This window comes from Cuculus canorus, chromosome 4, assembly GCF_017976375.1.
Source record: "Cuculus canorus isolate bCucCan1 chromosome 4, bCucCan1.pri, whole genome shotgun sequence".
Classification (NCBI taxonomy): Eukaryota; Metazoa; Chordata; class Aves; order Cuculiformes; family Cuculidae; genus Cuculus; species Cuculus canorus.
The window spans coordinates 39,324,826-39,343,660 of record NC_071404.1 but is presented as its reverse complement, the minus strand read 5'-3'; positions in this window follow the sequence as shown (position 1 = coordinate 39,343,660).

Sequence of the window (18,835 nt, the reverse complement as noted above, 5' to 3'; positions counted from 1 at the left end):
TAAAAAGATTTCCAAGTACGGAGTGTTATGTTATTTTATAACCAAATCTTAGTCATCCAAAGTTTACATGCCACAAAATGCTATTTATGACTATGTGGCTGGACTCTCGACAAGTAGCTAGAATTCCATTACATGCCTGAAATTCCCCCTCAAAAAAGAAATTGCCAATGTCTAAGTACATATACTTCTGCGGTAAAGGTGCAATTGTTGTATTTCAGTAAAGCTGATGCCACTTATGGTTTGATTTATTATATGCACTTGGAATAGGATCCTAAATAATTGGAATCAATTTCTTTAATCCTGTAAATTTCGGTCTCTATTGGAAATAATGAAAGCCACTTGCTTTCAGTAGGCTTTGCACATGGCTGATTGTCAGACATTAGCTAACAGCCTTTCTAACTTATTTGACTGCTTCTCTAATTGGAAATATCCAGTAGCTTGAAGAATGGCATAAAACCAGTATCTGGGGAAAAAAATCAAAAGTGTCAGGAACAAGAAATTTTGCCAGTTTGCTCTTCATGCTGCTGCTAATTGACACATTACTAACGATTTTTACCACTCATATTTATTATTGTACCATGGTCTCAAACTAAACTAGAAGCTTGGGCAGGCAAAAACTGGTCTGTTAGTAGGCATGCCAGCTGGCTTCAACTATATTCAAGGAGTCTTAAATGTTTTTATGAATAACGGCCAAAGGTTGGAAAAATAAAGAATATTAGTTAAACAATCTTCATTGGACACAAAAAACTATAAAAGTTGGGTTGGATGAGCTTCCAGATATTCAGCAGTCCTAAATAAATGTGGCCAGAACTACATAACTGATGTCTGTGTTCAACACGAAAAACTGCTCTGTGCAACCCAGACACATCAGATCTATGGTTTTTGAACCTACCCTTGCCATCTGGTTTGACTGCACGTGAGGAAACCAGTATTCAGTGCTGCTCACTTACATTGGACAGTTCAACTCCCATTTCTTTGGGAGTTGAACAAACTCTATTTGTCAAATCTTATCTGCTTCCTAGTAGAGATAGCTAAAAGGACTTTTTTTTGTACAAGGGGCAAGATAGATGTTATGATATTAAATGATAGTTATTAGGAAAGCACATATCTAGTCAGCTCTAGAAAAAAGAAATTTTGAGGTAAATAACTGAAAAAAACCAGCAACAGAATTTTATGGTGATCAGATGATAAAAAGTGTGTAAAAAGAATTTCCGTCTCTGATAGCTACCAGGTAAAGAGCCCAAAGATTAGTATTATCTATAAAAAATGCAAAAATAAACAAGTTTTCACAAATAAACGAATTCTTGAAAGCTAGTACATTTTTTTAAATATTCCCCAATAAACAACAGGGAAAGGTCCATTTTTTATAGGACCATGTCAACGTTTGCCTTTTTAGATTCTCTGTTTTGTGACCATGGATGTTAAACTTAGGAAGGAACATTTATTTCAAAACAAGGGATAAAACACAGCCTAGAAAAAAAAGCATAAACATTTCAAAATCTGCAGTTTTAGGCCACTTCTAATTGGACTGACTAATACAGTCTCTCTCATCTGTTACATTAGAAAATAAGTTTACTAACATAAAACTAATGAATCAAGATTACCAGATAAATAAACTTAAATCTAGTGAAATTGTACAGAAATTGTGATATTTAGTGGCTTTGACTCAAAGTTGGAAGTAAATTGATAACACCGGCGAAGCTTCACTTTTGGCTCTAAGTCACCTTAGAAACCAAATGAAACTGAGTAAAGAAACAAGAGACTATTTTTTTTAGGAAATCCATAAAATTCAAACTATCAGAATTCACATATCTGAAATAAGGGTCTTCAAGCCCATTTATTCATGCAGTCAATTACATTTTTTTTAAAATGTCATAAAATACCTATTTTATAACCTGAGTATTATAAAATATGTTATGAACAATTATCAGGTCTAAATCACTGATATAAAACTCAACTTATTAGAAAGAGAACACAATTTGTGATGAAATTTTCTGCAAATGCAAGTTGCATAATTCTTTTAATAAAATACAGGGAGGAACATCCATAAAGAGAAGACAGGAAAGAAGTATAATTTATGTTCTGCTGCTCATTTGTTTAAAATTTTGATTAATTCCATTTTCCAAATTTACTATCAAAAGAACTTGTTTTTTATTAAACTCAACAGCAACTCAGTGGTTTTTTTTGTGCAGTTGATACAATTTTATTCACAGTAAAATCAGTTAATGTATTTTTATGACATAGAAACAGAATTTTTTTTCATTATTGGTCAAGTACAAAAGCTCTTGCTCAATATCAACTGTCAATGCAGTCATCTTTCCAACAAAGCCGGGCAGACGACAATCTGTACAACCACTAGGAAGCTTCTTGAAATATGTATTTTATCACTGTCTTCTCTGGGTTATATTTCTTGCCACTTAATTTCCATTTGTCTCATGCCACTCCTATTTTCTTTAAAATCATTCAACCTAATTTTTCTGTATGCTTTCTCAAGATCTTCTTTCATTCTATCATCCTTTGCTATTTCTCCTTCATTAACACATTCACAGAATTTCTAGCCTAGAAGAAGTAGACTATCTAGAATTTTGCTTGAGCTTAGTACTTATGTCAGTTTTTCTTTTACACTGAGTTTAGTCATCCATCTTTTGTCTTACCAATATAAATATCAAGAAGCTACAAAAACTGCGGCATATGTTAGAGCCAAGTCAGTATCCACATTTTTTTGAACAGTCAGGCTCTTTGGAAAGTATTCAGCAAAACACTTAGAGTCCTCAAGAAGACAATCTGAAAGTGCCTTGAAGTCCACTTCTGATATACAATACTAAATCACAGCAACCAGTACTTAAACTGATATCCTTTCACAGACAGGAAACCATCACAGGATGAAATTGTCATACTTGGCTGCTAATTAGCCAACTTTTGGAGTAGTGTAATTTGAGAGTAAGAATAGAATAAGAGGTCTCTTTCAGTACTCCTGAGTGATGTATTGACTTGAAGTTGTGCCACTGGCCTCACCACATGCTTTGGAAATGTATTCAGAACAGTCTTGTTGAGACCCAATGCTGTGTTTATATCATACTAATGAACTACTTGTTAATAGTAAGTGTAAAATATCCTTAGCCTAACAACTAGAGTCCTTATTGATTCATGGATTCACACTTAACAGTATTTTTATGTGTTAATATCCTTACTGTGTATCAGGGATCTTATTCTCTATGATATGGCCTTCTATATTAATCTAGTATTTCATATAACAACGATATACAGTCTTTAGATGTCTAATTTGAGAGGCTAGTGTCCAATATACCCAGTGGACAGAGTTAGGCTCTTCCAAATTTAACTGTAGACAAATAAATTTTGCTCCTGCTTTGAAAGACTATCTGGAAAAAAAATTATGCCCATCTGCAAATAAAGAGGAGGGTCATTAGCTGGTGTTAGTTACTACAGTGAATAACAACCTTAATCTTTACTCTGGTTTTGTAACTATATTTTAAGCAAAACAATCAGAAGATTTAAACGTTGTTTACTTTCCATTAATGTGTCTACAAGACCACATTACATGCCTGACTTGCTTCTGTGGACAGGGAAACTGGTTTTTTTTTTCTTAATATCAGCAGGGATACACCTGGCTAGAGGATGGACAGCCTCCTTGACACCATCCTAACATTTAAACCTTTTCCTCCAATTTGACTGCTCAGAGTGAGACTTTAAAGATGGTTTTTCTTTTACAGAAAATGCAACATGTATCATGACAAGGAGTACTTTAATGAATATATCCAGTTGACTTTCAACTCTGTTTTAATATGCTACTGATATGTCTTAATTTGTGGATGGAGAAAATTATAAGACATATAAATCAAATGGGAGAGAGGATAAGTACTCCAAACTGACAGTTTGACTAATATGAACCAGTATAAGTCTAGTTTAGTACTTCAATATTTCATGTCAGTAATGATAAAAAAACAGCATTAACAATGATACTGAAATACTGAACTTTTAGAGTTCAAACTCAAGTGTTTCTGTACAAGCTACAAAACAGCCTTATTAACCCTCAAACACTAGCTGTAGTGTTAGACAAAGAGGAAATATAAAAGAATAAAATTGGAAGAATGAAGAATGCTTAGCTGGTATGGATACCTATAAGTTGAGTAAGATTTTCAGAAACCCTGATGATATTATCATTCTTAGTTTTTAATCAAAATCTGGTACCAGATATATCTCCTATTATCATATATCCTCATCTTTGAAAAAGAGTCAACTCCCTCAATGACTGCTGTGGGAGTTATCTCCAAGACTGAAAGGAATAGTTCACCATGTGGGAGTCTTGGATCCAAGTCCATAGTTCTTAGGAAGAGAAAATTCCTGTCACAGGTCCTGATGGTATCACATCTAGGGAGAAACATAAGGATTAATCAATCAAATAATTACAGCTTAGTTTATGAAAGATTCTGTGTGTCAAGGCTAATATTCTAAAATGGATCTGTTGACACAGTGGCAACAATTACAGAATTGTGTGTAGGAGTAAGAAGCTTCTTTATTGCTTTCACACATTAAGATACATAGGGTGACAATTTGAGAATCAGGGCTGATTTATAAAGGGGTTAAAATCTATTAGATTACCAGGATGATGAGAGTGTGGAAGACATTGGCAGACTTTGTACATGGGAGAAATATATATGAAGATTACCATGGCAGGAGTGGATTTCCATGTTGACAGTGTCAGCATTCATCTTTTCACCATGACTCTGTTGGGTCTGAATGACGGAGAGACACTCAAATGTAAACTTCAGTCTAGGAGACAGGTCAGAAGGATTAAATAAGAAGGAAGAGAAATGAGTCCCATAAATAGTGCATTGGAAAGAAGCTAGGCCTGCCATCTTCTGTGGGCGAAGAGAACTCCCAGTACCACACAAGTACTATAATTTCTTGATCTTCATCTTGTAGAACTCTTCTGAAGACACCTTGTCAATCTCCACACAGTCCCACCACTGACATTGAAGGTCACTGACAAGAATGACCAAATGCGAGCCTTCATTTCCTAAGGAGATACAATAATAATGATTTATCCATTTTACCCAGGACTCAGCTCCTGTAATTGGCTCTGAAGGGAGCGACTTTTTACATCTTTACAGGGTTCTGCTCAAGCCACCAGTTCCCTGCAGAGTCACAGGGACGTAGTGTGTACACATATGTGGGTAGATTCAAACTCATCTAACACAGAAGCTGAAGTCAATGCATTTGCAGGTTTATCTTCAAGTTCTTGTGTGATTGTTCTTCAGCCTGTTAAAGTGCTGTAAATAAAGTGAATGAGAGCAACAGAATAATTGATGTATAAAAAATCTAATACTGTTGATGTCAAAGACATAACCACCTCATTTCAGTGGGATGATCCATATTTCTGATCTGCTTATAAGGTAATAATCTCCTGTTCTTGGAAGATACTTCAGCTCAAGAGCTAAATTTCAGAGTTTATTACCAGCTTTTCTGCTTACAGGTTTATTTTATGAGGGAGATAATTTTTTATTTTTTTTTTGCAAAACACATTTCTTTATCTGCTACTGTACTAATTATTTAAGGTAAATCCATCCAATATATGGAGGCACTTTAGAGTGTTTGTTTTTATTTTTTAAAATCAGGACACTATTACATTATTTGGTATAAAAAAAACAAACTAAAGATTTTTCTTCCAGGAACCAATTTCACTATGCTTAGAGATATATAAAGGGATAACCTCAGGCTTTTATGATGTAGAAGTAAAAATTAATAGCTAAGTGGTATGTCTAAAAAAGCTCATTTAATTTTATGGCATGGGGTTTGCATCTGTTTTCTTTTTTCCAGTGATATTTTACAAAGGTTTTGGCCACAGTTTTCAAAGTTTCTTATATAACACACAAAAAAAAGGCTTTAAAAACAAGTAAAGAGCTATTGTGGCAAAAGAATAGTGAATTTCCTCATGTTCTCCAGTAAATATCCTGTATGTTATTGGGAGATCCTTCATCATAGAGGGTGGTCCGCTGGTGACATACAAAAAAAGGATAGTGTACAAAAATTAAATTATTATTTGACCCAACATCATTATGTGCCACATAACTAATTAAAGCACACTTTAACAATGTGCTCTTAATGTGCTGTCTGTTACTTGCATGACTCACTCATCTTTCACAAAGAATAAGTGACTTGTATTAGACGAGAGTTGCCAAGGATGTTTTGAGGGCTAGCAATTGCTGTCACTGCTATGTTAAATCACAGGCCCAAGCCTGGGGTAGAAAGAGACAGGCTTATCATGAGCCAGGAAAACAGCACCACAGGACTGATAGCTCTGACTTAGGGCCTTGTTTAAAAAGTTATGACTCAGTGCAAGCAGCCAAGGATCCTTAGCCTTCCTCAGTTCACTCCAAAGCAACCATTAAGAGCCCTAATGTTCAGGTTGCGTGCCTCACTCTGATTATTTTTGGGAAGTCGATCACAGCAAGCCTTTTTTTTGCTCATAAGCATTCATCTTCATTTACTGAATGAAGGGAGCTCTCAGTGAAAGCTCTATACATGGAGCAGGATAATGGTAATTTCTGCCAAGCTCTGTAACTGTACGGGTGCATGGGCTATGAGCTTCTCCTTTCTTTCTTTGAATTCTAAAATAAAAAGCACATATCATAATAGCTCTCCCGGATACAAGTAATCATACATATGGATAATAATTTGTGAGGGGATGGAGCTCTCCAGTCTAAATTTGCAATTAGTGCTGTTAAATCTGTCATCCAAGTACATGGAATTTATGAGGGTCTTAGGCAGTAATACGAAAGTTTTAGAAACTCCACAATATTATCTTTCACCCCCCACCATTTTCCACACTGCTTCATTCTTTCAGCCAGACTTATTTTGCAGAAGTGACCTTAGATAACTTGTATATACTTAAGAATGTTATTTAATACTCTAGGAGTGCTAGTGCTCCTTAGAAATTGTGAAAATGAGTTTTATTTTCCTCATTTGCCATGAAGTTTTAATTTCTAATTCAACAATGTTCTGAAATATCTGAATTTAAAAGCTTATTAAACTGGAACCGAATATTTGCTATCTGAGCACTAAGCCAAGATAATTTTGAGAGAAAGAGACAATAGATGAGAAGAAAAAATTCCATTTTTCAATGGGATAAGAAGATTTTTTGAAGTTATTCAATGCCATGAGCCCTAAAGGGATATATTAGCTGATGGATGGGAAGTACATCAGTCAGAGATACAAGGGCAATGTTGTGAATACACCATTTAGCACATATCATATAAGCTGATACCTATTTATTTATGTGTGAAAATATGTAGCTATTCTAAAGAAAAAGAAAATGTATTGTCAAGATAATTAAAGTGTTAAACACACAGAAGTTGATGAGTCCAGCACTAAAATTTTAAATATTTCCCTAACCCTGTCACTCTTGAGTATGAGTCACCAAATGGTTCTCACACATTTAAATAATAGGATATAATGGATCAGAGAAGATGGTACTGTTTGAAAGACAAAAATCTGAAACATTTGGCACACTGACGTCTGCCAGCCTGATGTTGAAAATGTTGAAAAAGTTTATCAATGTGAATGAGGGCCCATTTGTACTGAGATCCTGCTGAATCTATAATTAAAGTTCATTCAGATTTTTAGCAAGTCATTTACTAATGCAAAATGTCTTCTCTTCAACAGAAAGTCAGCTCTCCAAATGCTTTCTTACAGGGATTAAAAAATATGCTGACATACACAAAAATGTCAATTAAATGTAAACTCTCTCTTTCATCATCTACCTGAAAAAAACTCACCCACTCTAAAACTTGAGGAGTCCAAACTGGTCAAAATATGAAAACAATTGTTTCAACGCAGGGACAGGAGTCCCCACTTTTAAAAAGAAACATCTTTGTTTCAATCTATACACATTGTCACCCTCAGCAAGTTTGCGGATGACACTAAACTGGGTGGAAGTGTGGATCTGCTGGAGGGTGGGGAGGCTCTGCAAAGGGATCTGAACAGGCTGGACTGCTGGGCTGAGACCAATGGGATGAGGTTTAACAAGGCCAAATGCCGGGTCCTGCACTTGGGGCACAACAACCCTATGCAGCGCTACAGACTGGGGGAAGAGTGGCTGTACAGCTGCACGGAGGAGAAGGACCTGGGGGTAATGGTTGACAGCCGACTGAACATGAGCCAGCAGTGTGCCCAGGTGGCCAAGAAGGCCAATGGCATCTTGGCTTGTATCAGAAACGGGGTGACCAGCAGGTCCAGGGAGATTATTCTCCCTCTGTACTCGGCACTGGTGAGACCGCACCTTGAATACTGGGTTCAGTTCTGGGCCCCTCACCACAAGAAGGATGTTGAGGCTCTGGAGCGTGTCCAGAGAAGAGCAACAAAGCTGGTGAGGGGGCTGGAGAACAAGTCTTACGAGGAGCGGCTGAGAGAGCTGGGGTTGTTTAGCCTGGAGAAGAGGAGGCTGAGGGGAGACCTTATTACTCTCTACAACTACCTAAAAGGAGGTTGTGGAGAGGAGGGAGCTGGGCTCTTCTCCCAAGTGACTGAGGACAGGACAAGGGGGAATGGCCTGAAGATCTGCCAGGGGAGTTTCAGGCTGGATATCAGAAAAAATTCTTCACAGAAAGAGTCATTGGGCACGGGAATAGGCTGCCCATGGAGGTGGTCGAGTCAGCTTCCCTGGAGGAGTTCAAGGAATGGGTTGATGAAGTGCTTAGGGACATGGTTTAAGGGAGTGTTAGGAATGGTTGGACTCGATGATCCAGTGGGTCCTTTCCAACCTGGTGATTCTATGATTCTATGTTTTTGAAATTTTGCTTACATTCCTTCCCCTATCCCCTGAAATAAACTGTTGTTATTGTTCTGCCTTCTATTTTCTTCTCCTTCTCTCATTTTTCTATTTTTGCCACACAAAATACGCTCAATAGAGGAAATAAAGAAAGTTTCTCATGAAAGTGGAAAGTACAACAGCTAAAACTGATTTTTCCCTTCCATGTCTGTTGCATTTTATGTATGCTTTTCTTCTAAAAATAGAAGGAGGAGATAGAATGATTTCATAAGGCAGCTAATTATAAAAAGGATATAACTTTCTCATGAAAAACCCAACAAAAACAAACAAAAAGAGAACAAAAAAATCCTTGCAAATTTTGACTACCTGAAATATTTACATTTCTAGCCCCCTGTTCAATCTTCTCCTCATTTTAGACGTAGTAAATGTCTTTATATTTTGCCCTTCTTTTCCTGTTTTTAGTATGGGTCTTTATTTTTTTCCATTTTCTCTAGAGTTGTTCATACTGATGATATAAGCTGACTCAGGAGGACAATTCAGTGTAACTCTCCAGAACTTCCCTGCAAGCTGGGCTCTGTCTGGCTCTGCAAAAGTGGTCTCAGACCACAATGAGAACTAGGTTCTTTTCAGCTGAAATGAATTCTGGAATATGCATTAGCTCCAAATGGGTAGTCAGAGAAGGACACCAGCCTTGAGCCCATACAAAGTAGTAGAAAATCCTGAAATGCATATGAGGACAGGCTAAAAGACTGGGGCTTATTTAGCCTAGAGAAGAGGAGGCTCCAGAGAGCCCTTGTAGCAGCCTTCCTGTATGTAGGGGGAGCCTACAGGAAAGATGGGGAGGGGATCTTTATCAAGGAGAGTAGTGATAAAATGAGGGGCGATGGTTTAAGCTGAAAGAGGGTAGATTTAGATTAGACATTAGGAGGAAATTTTTTACTGTGAGGGTGGTGAGGTACTGGCACTGGTTGCCCAGAGAAGTCATGAAGGCCCCATGCTTGGAGGTGTTCAGTGTCAGGTTGAATGAGGCTTTGAGCAATCTGGTCTAGTGGAAGGTGTCCCTGTACCTTGTGCCGTTGCATGCCCAACTGCTGTTGATATTTTTTTGTTTAGCCAAATAGATTGATTCTTCCCTGCTGCACTTCTGTTTTTGTAAGTGCAGGTGATAGCAGAGGTGATATAAATAGGAAGTAACAATAAGCAAGGACTTCCAGAATAAATTTGTAATTTTTTTTGCTTGCAGTTCTCTACTTCTGTTTTGTCTCATTCTATTTTCTTTCCACTACATATTTCACATAGTTGTGTTTTTTTGAAACAAACTTATACGAATTTGTTGGAAAACTGCATGTGAATTTCTGGCCAAAAGCCAGAATGTCATACTTCAGCATAAAAGGAAGGGAGGAGAGAGAAAAAGAAAACAGGACTAAGAGGTGTTTTCATCAATTTTATAGATGTTCCTTTTGGAGAAGATTGTGACAGGTAATAGAAAAAACATATATGAATAAAACTTAAGGAGCAATAACATTTGTAAAAGTTATGTGTACTGTGTTACAAAACCTAATGGAAATGAAACCAATGCTTTAGATCAGTGGTATGAAACAAGAATATGTGAAATCACGATCACTTTTCAATGTGTTTTTAAACTAGATACTAAATAATTTAGGTGAATTGTAAGTCATGACTTTGGATGATCTAAACTGCTTAGCCCACATTGATAACACTGTATAAGTGTCACACATGCTTGAATAAATAATGATACTCTTCACTACATTGGACATCAGTCAGTTCAGACCAATAAATACCAAGATGACGGAGTAGTTGAATCTCAGTAAAGCAATAACCAATTGCAGTGTTGAAGTGTAGTTGTGGAGCGGCAGTAAGAAAATTCTTAGATATGCTTAACAGCATCAAGTGCCAACAATTCCTCATGAATGTAAAACAATGAGCAACTGCATTAAAGAAGGCTGAAGAAAGAAGTTTTCTGAAAGATGGAAGGTGTGAAATGGAATGTTTTGAGGTGGTTCAATGGCAGCCGGATTGAAAAGTCAATGTCCAGGGTTGGTTACACCTGAAAAAAACATGGTGCTGAGATACTGCTGGAAACAGAGAGGCTAGGATGCAAACCAAAAGCATTTATAAGCAGAGCCAAAGTCAGTTTGAAGTGAGACTAAACTGCTAGTTAGATAGAAGGTCATTAGTTTGGCTGGAATTTATTATGAAGTGGTTTGTCCAAGCTGGGCTTAATGAAAGAAATTGACCTTGGTGAGAATGACCATCAGTCCAAAGATCTGACAGAATGCCCTAAGATTAGGAGGCATCTTAATATAGTCGATAAATTGATGCATATTGGAAACTCCGTAAGAAGATAATCTTGATACTTGCTATTTTTTACCGTTTTGGGGAAGTAACAGGTGGAGGACATTATAAAGTAGATTCTACCAATTGTAAGCTGTTGTTAGGCTACACAGAGACTTATTTTATGCAAAACTGCTCAGTAAGAGACTGATGGGTGGGCTTCTTGCAGGCCCTGTGGTTCACAGTCCTTACAGAAAATCATTCTAGCCTAATGTGGGTTGTTGGCTTCAGCCTGCTAGCTTTTCCTCTTCCGTTCCTTCATGTCTGGATTCTTTTGCTGTTTTTCTGGTGAAAGTGTCTTTGTTCACATCAACAACATTATGAACTGCTTGGACACTTTTCAAAATATGATGAAACTGGTCTCCTTTGCCGCTTAGATTGCAGAATAACTCTAGGCATATTCTGGCATCAGTTGTCTAAAGATCTTACTGCTAAAGTTCACAGAGATAAGATTGTTCAGTGAAATGAACTTGTCTTTCACCCCAGCAAAAGAGACATGAGTGGATACACTGACATTTTATAGAGCTCCCTGGAGATTTCTGGTTTAACCTGTTCTGATAGTGGCGCAGGAAGGAAATGAGCTACGCTGTGTGTATAACAGACCTTTAGTTGCATCTGGGGAAACATTCATTATTGGTATCCTTCACACCATACTTTACCTGTTCCTCTGGTGTACACCTGCGTGTTAGTAGTGCATGTGGTGGTAATGTGAGAAACTCTCACTACCAGCCTTTTAAATTTTACTATACTCTCTTTTTTTCTTTTCTTTTTTTTTTTTTTTTTTGGAAAACGTGCTAAATTAGATACAGAAACAAAGAAAGACACCTAAGTAAACAAAGAAACATGAGGAACATGAGCAATGCCTCACTGCCAGAAGGAGCAGGTGGAAAAGTAAGTTTAAGAGCCATTAAGCACCGTGAAATTTTTCAGTGTGTCACAATTACAAGAACACCTGGGTCAAATAAATTAGGACTAATCCATTGGGGGTGTTCTTTACAGTCCACTCTGGCCTCAGAATTTCTTGACCCTAACCTGTAGTTCCAAACCAAAAAAGAACATATTACAAGAAAAAGCTTACCAGCTCAGGTGGCTGTTGTCAAGGTAATCCATTGCTTTGTAATAGGCTACAAAGAAGGCAGGGAGAGAATAAATAAAAGGAAATGCCTTCATGGACCTTAAAAAATAAATCCAATGTGTATACGTGTTTGGGTAACACATGAAGCACGGTAAAGAGCCTATCCCTGATTACCACGTAATTTCAATCATAATGAAGGCAGTACTGATGTACAACAAAAGAAAAACTAGGGTATGAGAGCTGTCTTCTGAAAATTCTTCAAACACTAGATCAAATTTCCTGATTTGCAAAGACTAGGAAGAGATTCTGGTCAAGAAATATGCATGTAGCTTTAAGGTAAAGGAACACTCCTTTCCCTTTACTCCTTGGAAAATAAAAAAGGATCAGTAGACATTTTTTATCCTGGAAAAGAGTGAAAATGTACCTTGTATCCTAGTTCCACCAGTAGGAACCTCCAATTTTCTTGCCAAACACTTGCTGACACTTCTGTCTTTGGTCCCTTTACCTTAATTTTATCCGCAGTGGCAGTGGAGTAGGATTTTCTCAGACCGAAAATAGACTGAGAGGATCAGTAAGTGTTTTCCATTCCTCTCAATTCTGCTGATGATGCTGTGTTTTCCTCTTTAGAAAAGCAGCGATAAGAGAACAGATGATCATCCTTCTACGCTGGTTCCCACGGCAAGCCTTTCTTCCATGAAGTTTCCATTGTTGCAGGGATAGTTTTTCAAGTGCACAGTTTGATTAAACTCAAGTGTTAACAATGGTTTAAAAGTAAACCCCAGCTCTCACAATGGCTGTATGTATACTCTAATATCCTACTGTACTAGGTAATAACAGGTTCAGCAACTACAGAAAGAATACACTAGCTACCATCCTAGCACATACAGACACAGAGACATAAATTAATCTTACCTAAAATAATAAAAAAGCCAAAGCAAACTACTTTCATATCTTCTGTGAATTCAGAAAGCAGAAGCATATTGATAATGAAATATGAAATATGAAATGGTGCTTTCTCTGCTGAATATTATGCCACAACCTTGACAAATGAATATATAAATGCCGGGGAACATGTTGAACCTCATTTACAAAGTTCTAATATATCTAAGGAAATTCAAAGAACTTAAATTAAACCTTCTTAATAACTATGCCAGTATTTAAAATGAAAGACCTTTTAAGGTTCTCCTCCCTGTTAGATTTAGGCAGTAATATCTGTGCTTATGAAAAGAGATCATCTAAAATTTACCATTCTAATCTACACATAAAGAGTCTTAATACCCCAAATAAGTTGAATTCTAGTACTTTGAGGACATTGATGAATGGCAGTTGAAATGAAAGAAAGAGAAGACTATACCAAGTAAAATAGTACTAACATGTTCTTTACTTCAAGGAAAATAAGAGCTGTTCTTAGCAGGATGTGATTATTATCTCTTTCAAAAAAACAGAAGGAGTTTCACTAAAATGCAGGCAAGGTTGCAGGATGACCCATCCCCTTCAGCAGAAGCAGAACCCAAAGTCAAATAATCCTTATTTCAAAACATAGTCCTTTGAAGATTGCTGTTTATGAAAGGACAAACAGTTGAAGATGAGCTGAGGGATTACAAACTGAATCCATAAAGGGTCTAAGTGGTGCATTTGGAATCAAAATCCTGTATTTATCTAATGTGAAGTATTTCAGAAGTTCAAACAATCACAGGCAGAAATACACCAGTTTTTAATGGAAATACAAAGAAACATCAAAGCCCTGAACTAAAAAGTTGCTCATGCCATACCTCCAGAAATTGTCCTAAATGTGGTATTGTTAGGCTTATCTTGCCCATAGAAGATAAATCTGTGTTGAATTCTCAATAATATTTGTCTAGGTCGTAATTTATGTGTTTTTGCATTAGTTTAAGCACTCATGAGTTGGTTTTGGTTACCAAAATTTGCACAGTGACTATATCTACATCTGTTCAGCACCTACAACAGATGAATATGAATTAAAATACAAACACCTGTAGAAGGCAGAAGACCGTGTGTTAACTTTTCAAGCTTTACTTCAAAGTTAAAAGAAAACATTTTCGAGACACCGGATTTCAGTGTGACCCATATCTAGAAAGACTTGCAACATTAGAAACTGAAACAATGCTATAATAAGGAATTACACATCAAAGGACAGTTTTATATTCTATCATTAATTAGACACAATTTCCATTTTAACTTTGATGTATAAATAAATTCATGGGTGCTTTCACATGCTCCTAAGAAAATAGCTAGATTTTGTTAGGCAGAACTCAATGTAAAGTCAGCCGAAAATACTTATAAAGTGGGCACATTTAATTTGAAGGTGTTTCCTAGTAGGAACTTGACTCTAAATATTTGGCATAGTGTTCCAGGAATATACACACTAAGATAAATGAATTTGCATAAAATTTAGTACAGATAAGAGCCATACTACTCATCTTTCACATAGTCTTATGTCTGTGCTGGCCAGACCAGATATTGCATGAAGCAGAACTCTGTTGGATTGCTTGACTGCAACCAGATATCGAGTACCTGATATCAACATTCTCCTAGAGAAGCTGGTGCCTCATAGCTTAGATGGGTGTACTCTTTGCTAAGTAAAAAACTGTCCTGATGGCCAAGACCAGAAAGTTGTGGTGAATGGAGTTAAATACAGTTTGTGGCCAGTCAGAAGTGGTGTTGCCCAGGTCTCAGTGTTGGGGCTGGTTCTGTTTAAATTCTTTATGACAATCTGGACAAGGGGATCAAGTGCACTGTCAGTAAGTTTGCAGGCAACACCAAGCTGTGTGGGAGTGTTGATCTAATTGAGGGAAAGAAGGCTCTATAGAAGGATCTGGACAGGCTGAATCAATGGGCTGAGGACAACTGTATGGGATTCAACAAGGTCAAGTGTCGAGTCTGGCACTTGGGTCACAACAACCCCACGCAATTTTAAAGGCTTGAGGAACGGTGGGTGAAAAGCTGCCTGGTGGAAAAGGAGGTGGGAGTATTGGTTGATAGCTGGCTGAATATGAACCAGCAGCCTGTCCAGGTGTCCAAGGATGCCAATAGCATCCTGGCTTACATCAGAAATTTTGAGACCAGCAGGAGTAGGGAAATCATAGTACCCCTATACTAGGTGCTGGCCCCACCTTGAATACTGTGTTCAGTTTTGGGCCATTTACTACAAGAAAGGTGTTGAGGTGGTGGAGTGAGTGCAAAGAAGGGCAACAAAGCTAGTGAAGGGTCTAGAACATAAGTGGTATGAGAAACAGCTGAGGGAATTGGTGGTTAGTTTGGAGAAGAGGAGGATGAGGGGAGACCTTATTGCTCTCTATAACCACCTAAAGAAGGCTGTAGCGGGGTGGTTGTTGATCTCTACTCCTAAGTAACAAGTGAAAAGATGAAAGAAAATGATATCAAGTTATTCCAGAAGAGGTTTAGGGTGGATTTTAGGAAAAATTTCTTTACTGAAAGAGCGGTCAAGCATTGGAATAGACTGCTCAGGAAAGTGGTGGAGTTACCATCCCTGGAGGTGTTAAAAAAATTTGTAGATGTGGCAGTTTGGGACATGGTTTAGTAGGCCTGCTGGTGTTGGGCTGACAGTTGAACTTAATGATCTTAGAGGTTTTTTTCAACTTCAATCGTTCTATGATTCCAAGGGTAAAAACCCAAGCAAATGAAGACCCACGAATAATGTCGATGCAAGTCTCACCAAGCTGAAAGTCTCAAGAAACATGGACAGAAAGATTAATATATGAGTCTAAACGACTCGCAATTTTAACAGTTTTTTAGTTAATTCAGTAAAGAAAACTAGTTTAGAAATTGTAGAACACAAATTTCAGAAACTACATGCCATGCAGAACTGGAACATTTCCAATGGATATGAAACAGAATGAAAATGCAGAGTATGGGGACGTAGTTTAAGGTCGATCTTACTATGGAAGTAAAGAGAGATTTGGGAGAGTATGTGAGGTAAGGTGCTGTCAGGTGTGAGGGTCAGGGAGATGAAAAAAGGACTGAGTAGCAGTTTCTGAAGAGTGAGGATGAAGACTGTCACAATAGGAGAAACTGGAAGCTAAGATATATTAATATAGGAACTTCACATAGGACCTGAAAAAAAATGATGGTAGGAACAAAGCTATGTTAATTTAAAATAGATACTCACAATGAGGAAATTGTTATATTTCTTTACAGACTCAAAAAAAACCAGACCAAACCAACAGGAGAGCACTGGACAGTGGCATAGAATTTGGCATAAATTTTGGCTGCCTGGAAGAAAAGATGGTCTTATTCAACCTACTGCCCATGTTTTTTTTTAAAAATCTTCCTAGGACTGTTCTGCAGCAAGGCACACAGTCTTTTCTTTTGCTATGATGGTAGTGATAGTGCCTGAGAGTGGGCAACAGTTTAGTGAGTATAAGTTGAAATAATTTGCAATGAAATGCTGACTTATGTGTTTCTTAGTTACCAGTATACTTAAAACAATGGATTAAAAAAATCAGATGGCTGCTGGTAAATGCTATGAAGACTATTATGAAGCCTGTCAGCTTATAACTGTTAAATGACAAATGCACCAATGGAATACGGTTGTTAACACAGTGTTTAATGGATAATAAAAATGTGGCACTTCTAGAGAGTCTTGTGAGAATTAATGGAGACTTGCAGATATTTAAAGTGTCTAGAAAAATGCAATGCTGGCAAAACCAACATCGTGTTTTATATGCATACACCTGTGAATTTAATTATTATTTTGGCTGTTGAGTTTAATATTTGCAAATGCTACAGTTTTAGTTTAAATAAGAGTTAAATGTTCTTGCAGCTCTTGTATCCAGATGTTTAGGTATGAAGTTATCTAAAGGAATAAGTCACTGTAACATTAGAGGAAAAGAATGAACAGGATGAAGAGAACTAAAGGAGTGAGTTAGATGATAAGGAAGATATTACTTCCTCTCCTGCTCCTTTTCCATTCCACCATGACCATCCCTAAGCTATGTTTCCTAAACTGTGGAGTAGTCCCTTACACCCAGTTGCAGGCACTAAGGGAAAAAGAGTCCACCATGTCTCCTAAAGAAGTTGCACAGCCACTGTGCAACTGAATGGAGGACTGCAAAGAGGAAAGTAATCATCTAACCTCCATGTCCATGCTGGCCGCAGCAAGGAAGAATAGACCTGAAATGTATGCTGGAAGATTCATTCTCAATCAGTAGGCAGTGAGTTTGGGGTAGTTAATCACCAAAAAAAAAAAGATTATCTGAGGAAGTTTTGTGTATCCCAGCTCTGGAGGGTCTTTAGGTACAAGTGGAACAAACATTTTCAGAAATAACACAGCTAGAGCTGATCATATCCTGGAGAAAGAAGCAGACCAGATGACTTCTTAAGTGTCTATCCTAGTCTACTTTTCTGCAGCTGTAAATGCTCTGACTCGTCCCTTGCACAGGCAATAATTGTTGTAGTGCTGAGGTCATAAAGCAATACTGCTTGATTTTCCATTGCTGAAGAGGCTAATCATTCTTTATTCTAGTCCATGGAACAAGACCACAAACTATTCTTTTTTTTTTTTTAATTTCATCTGTGTACACCAATGCCACTAACAGCAGTAACTTCCAGCAGCATGTCGTGTGTATGCTGAGCAGCGAGAGTAGGTCTTTTAATATTTTCTACATTAATGTATTTTCACACAATCTTTTCCCAGATAAGACAGTAAAAAACCTGATAGATACAAATAATAATGTTAGTTCAGAAACACAGGCAGTAAACCTTTAGTAAACAACGTCACTGTAACCCTTAAATTGTAATTGTACTGCCTAAGGCGTCTGATAAAGGGTTCTAGTGTTCTTGCTATATTGTGTCAGGGAGATGCATCAATCAAGCTCCATAATGGACTAAATTGGGAAATAGGGTAGTGGGAATAAACAGTTCTATAAAGAGGTGAAACTTTGTGACAAGCAGCCTTAACAGACCAATCTTGATTCTAAACATAGAAGCAATTTTAGGGTTTCTCTGGAGGTAAAGGACAATTATTGCCTAAACAAATAAACTAGTGTCTCAGTATCTCAGGCATTCACTAAATTTAGTTTGAAACACAGTTTCGAGATCTGACTAGCAGAGTTCCAGGGATGTTATAGCTTGACCCATCAACTTTCATTGAACTGTATATGGATATCCTTTTATATAATCCACAAACTAAACTGGAATAGAATGAGAAAAGTGGAATGTGTTATGATTTTAGCACCAATTCTGCTGCCAACAAAAATAACTAGGATAACTAAGATTGAATATATGTCAGGCCCTGAATTTGAATCTCCACGAACACTGCACACTTAAAGTTCTTAAGTTCAATAGAAGACCTGAACTTCAGCTTCTATTTGGAGTGTTTATTTACATCTATATGGCAAGCTGGCAACAAAGTTGACTGTTAAAAAATAAAAGGACTTATCTGGCCATTTATGTTATATTGTGCTAAGTGCCTCAGTGCCTTGTAGGTGAGCACGGAGTCCAGAGCCTACAGATTCGTGCTTGCATTCATACTTGCACCATGTACTGAACAGTATCATGCTATAACAGAGGAAATAAAGAGTTTCCCAATAGTTTTTCTCTGTGGAGAGTGGTTATTCCAACTCTGAGAATAATTT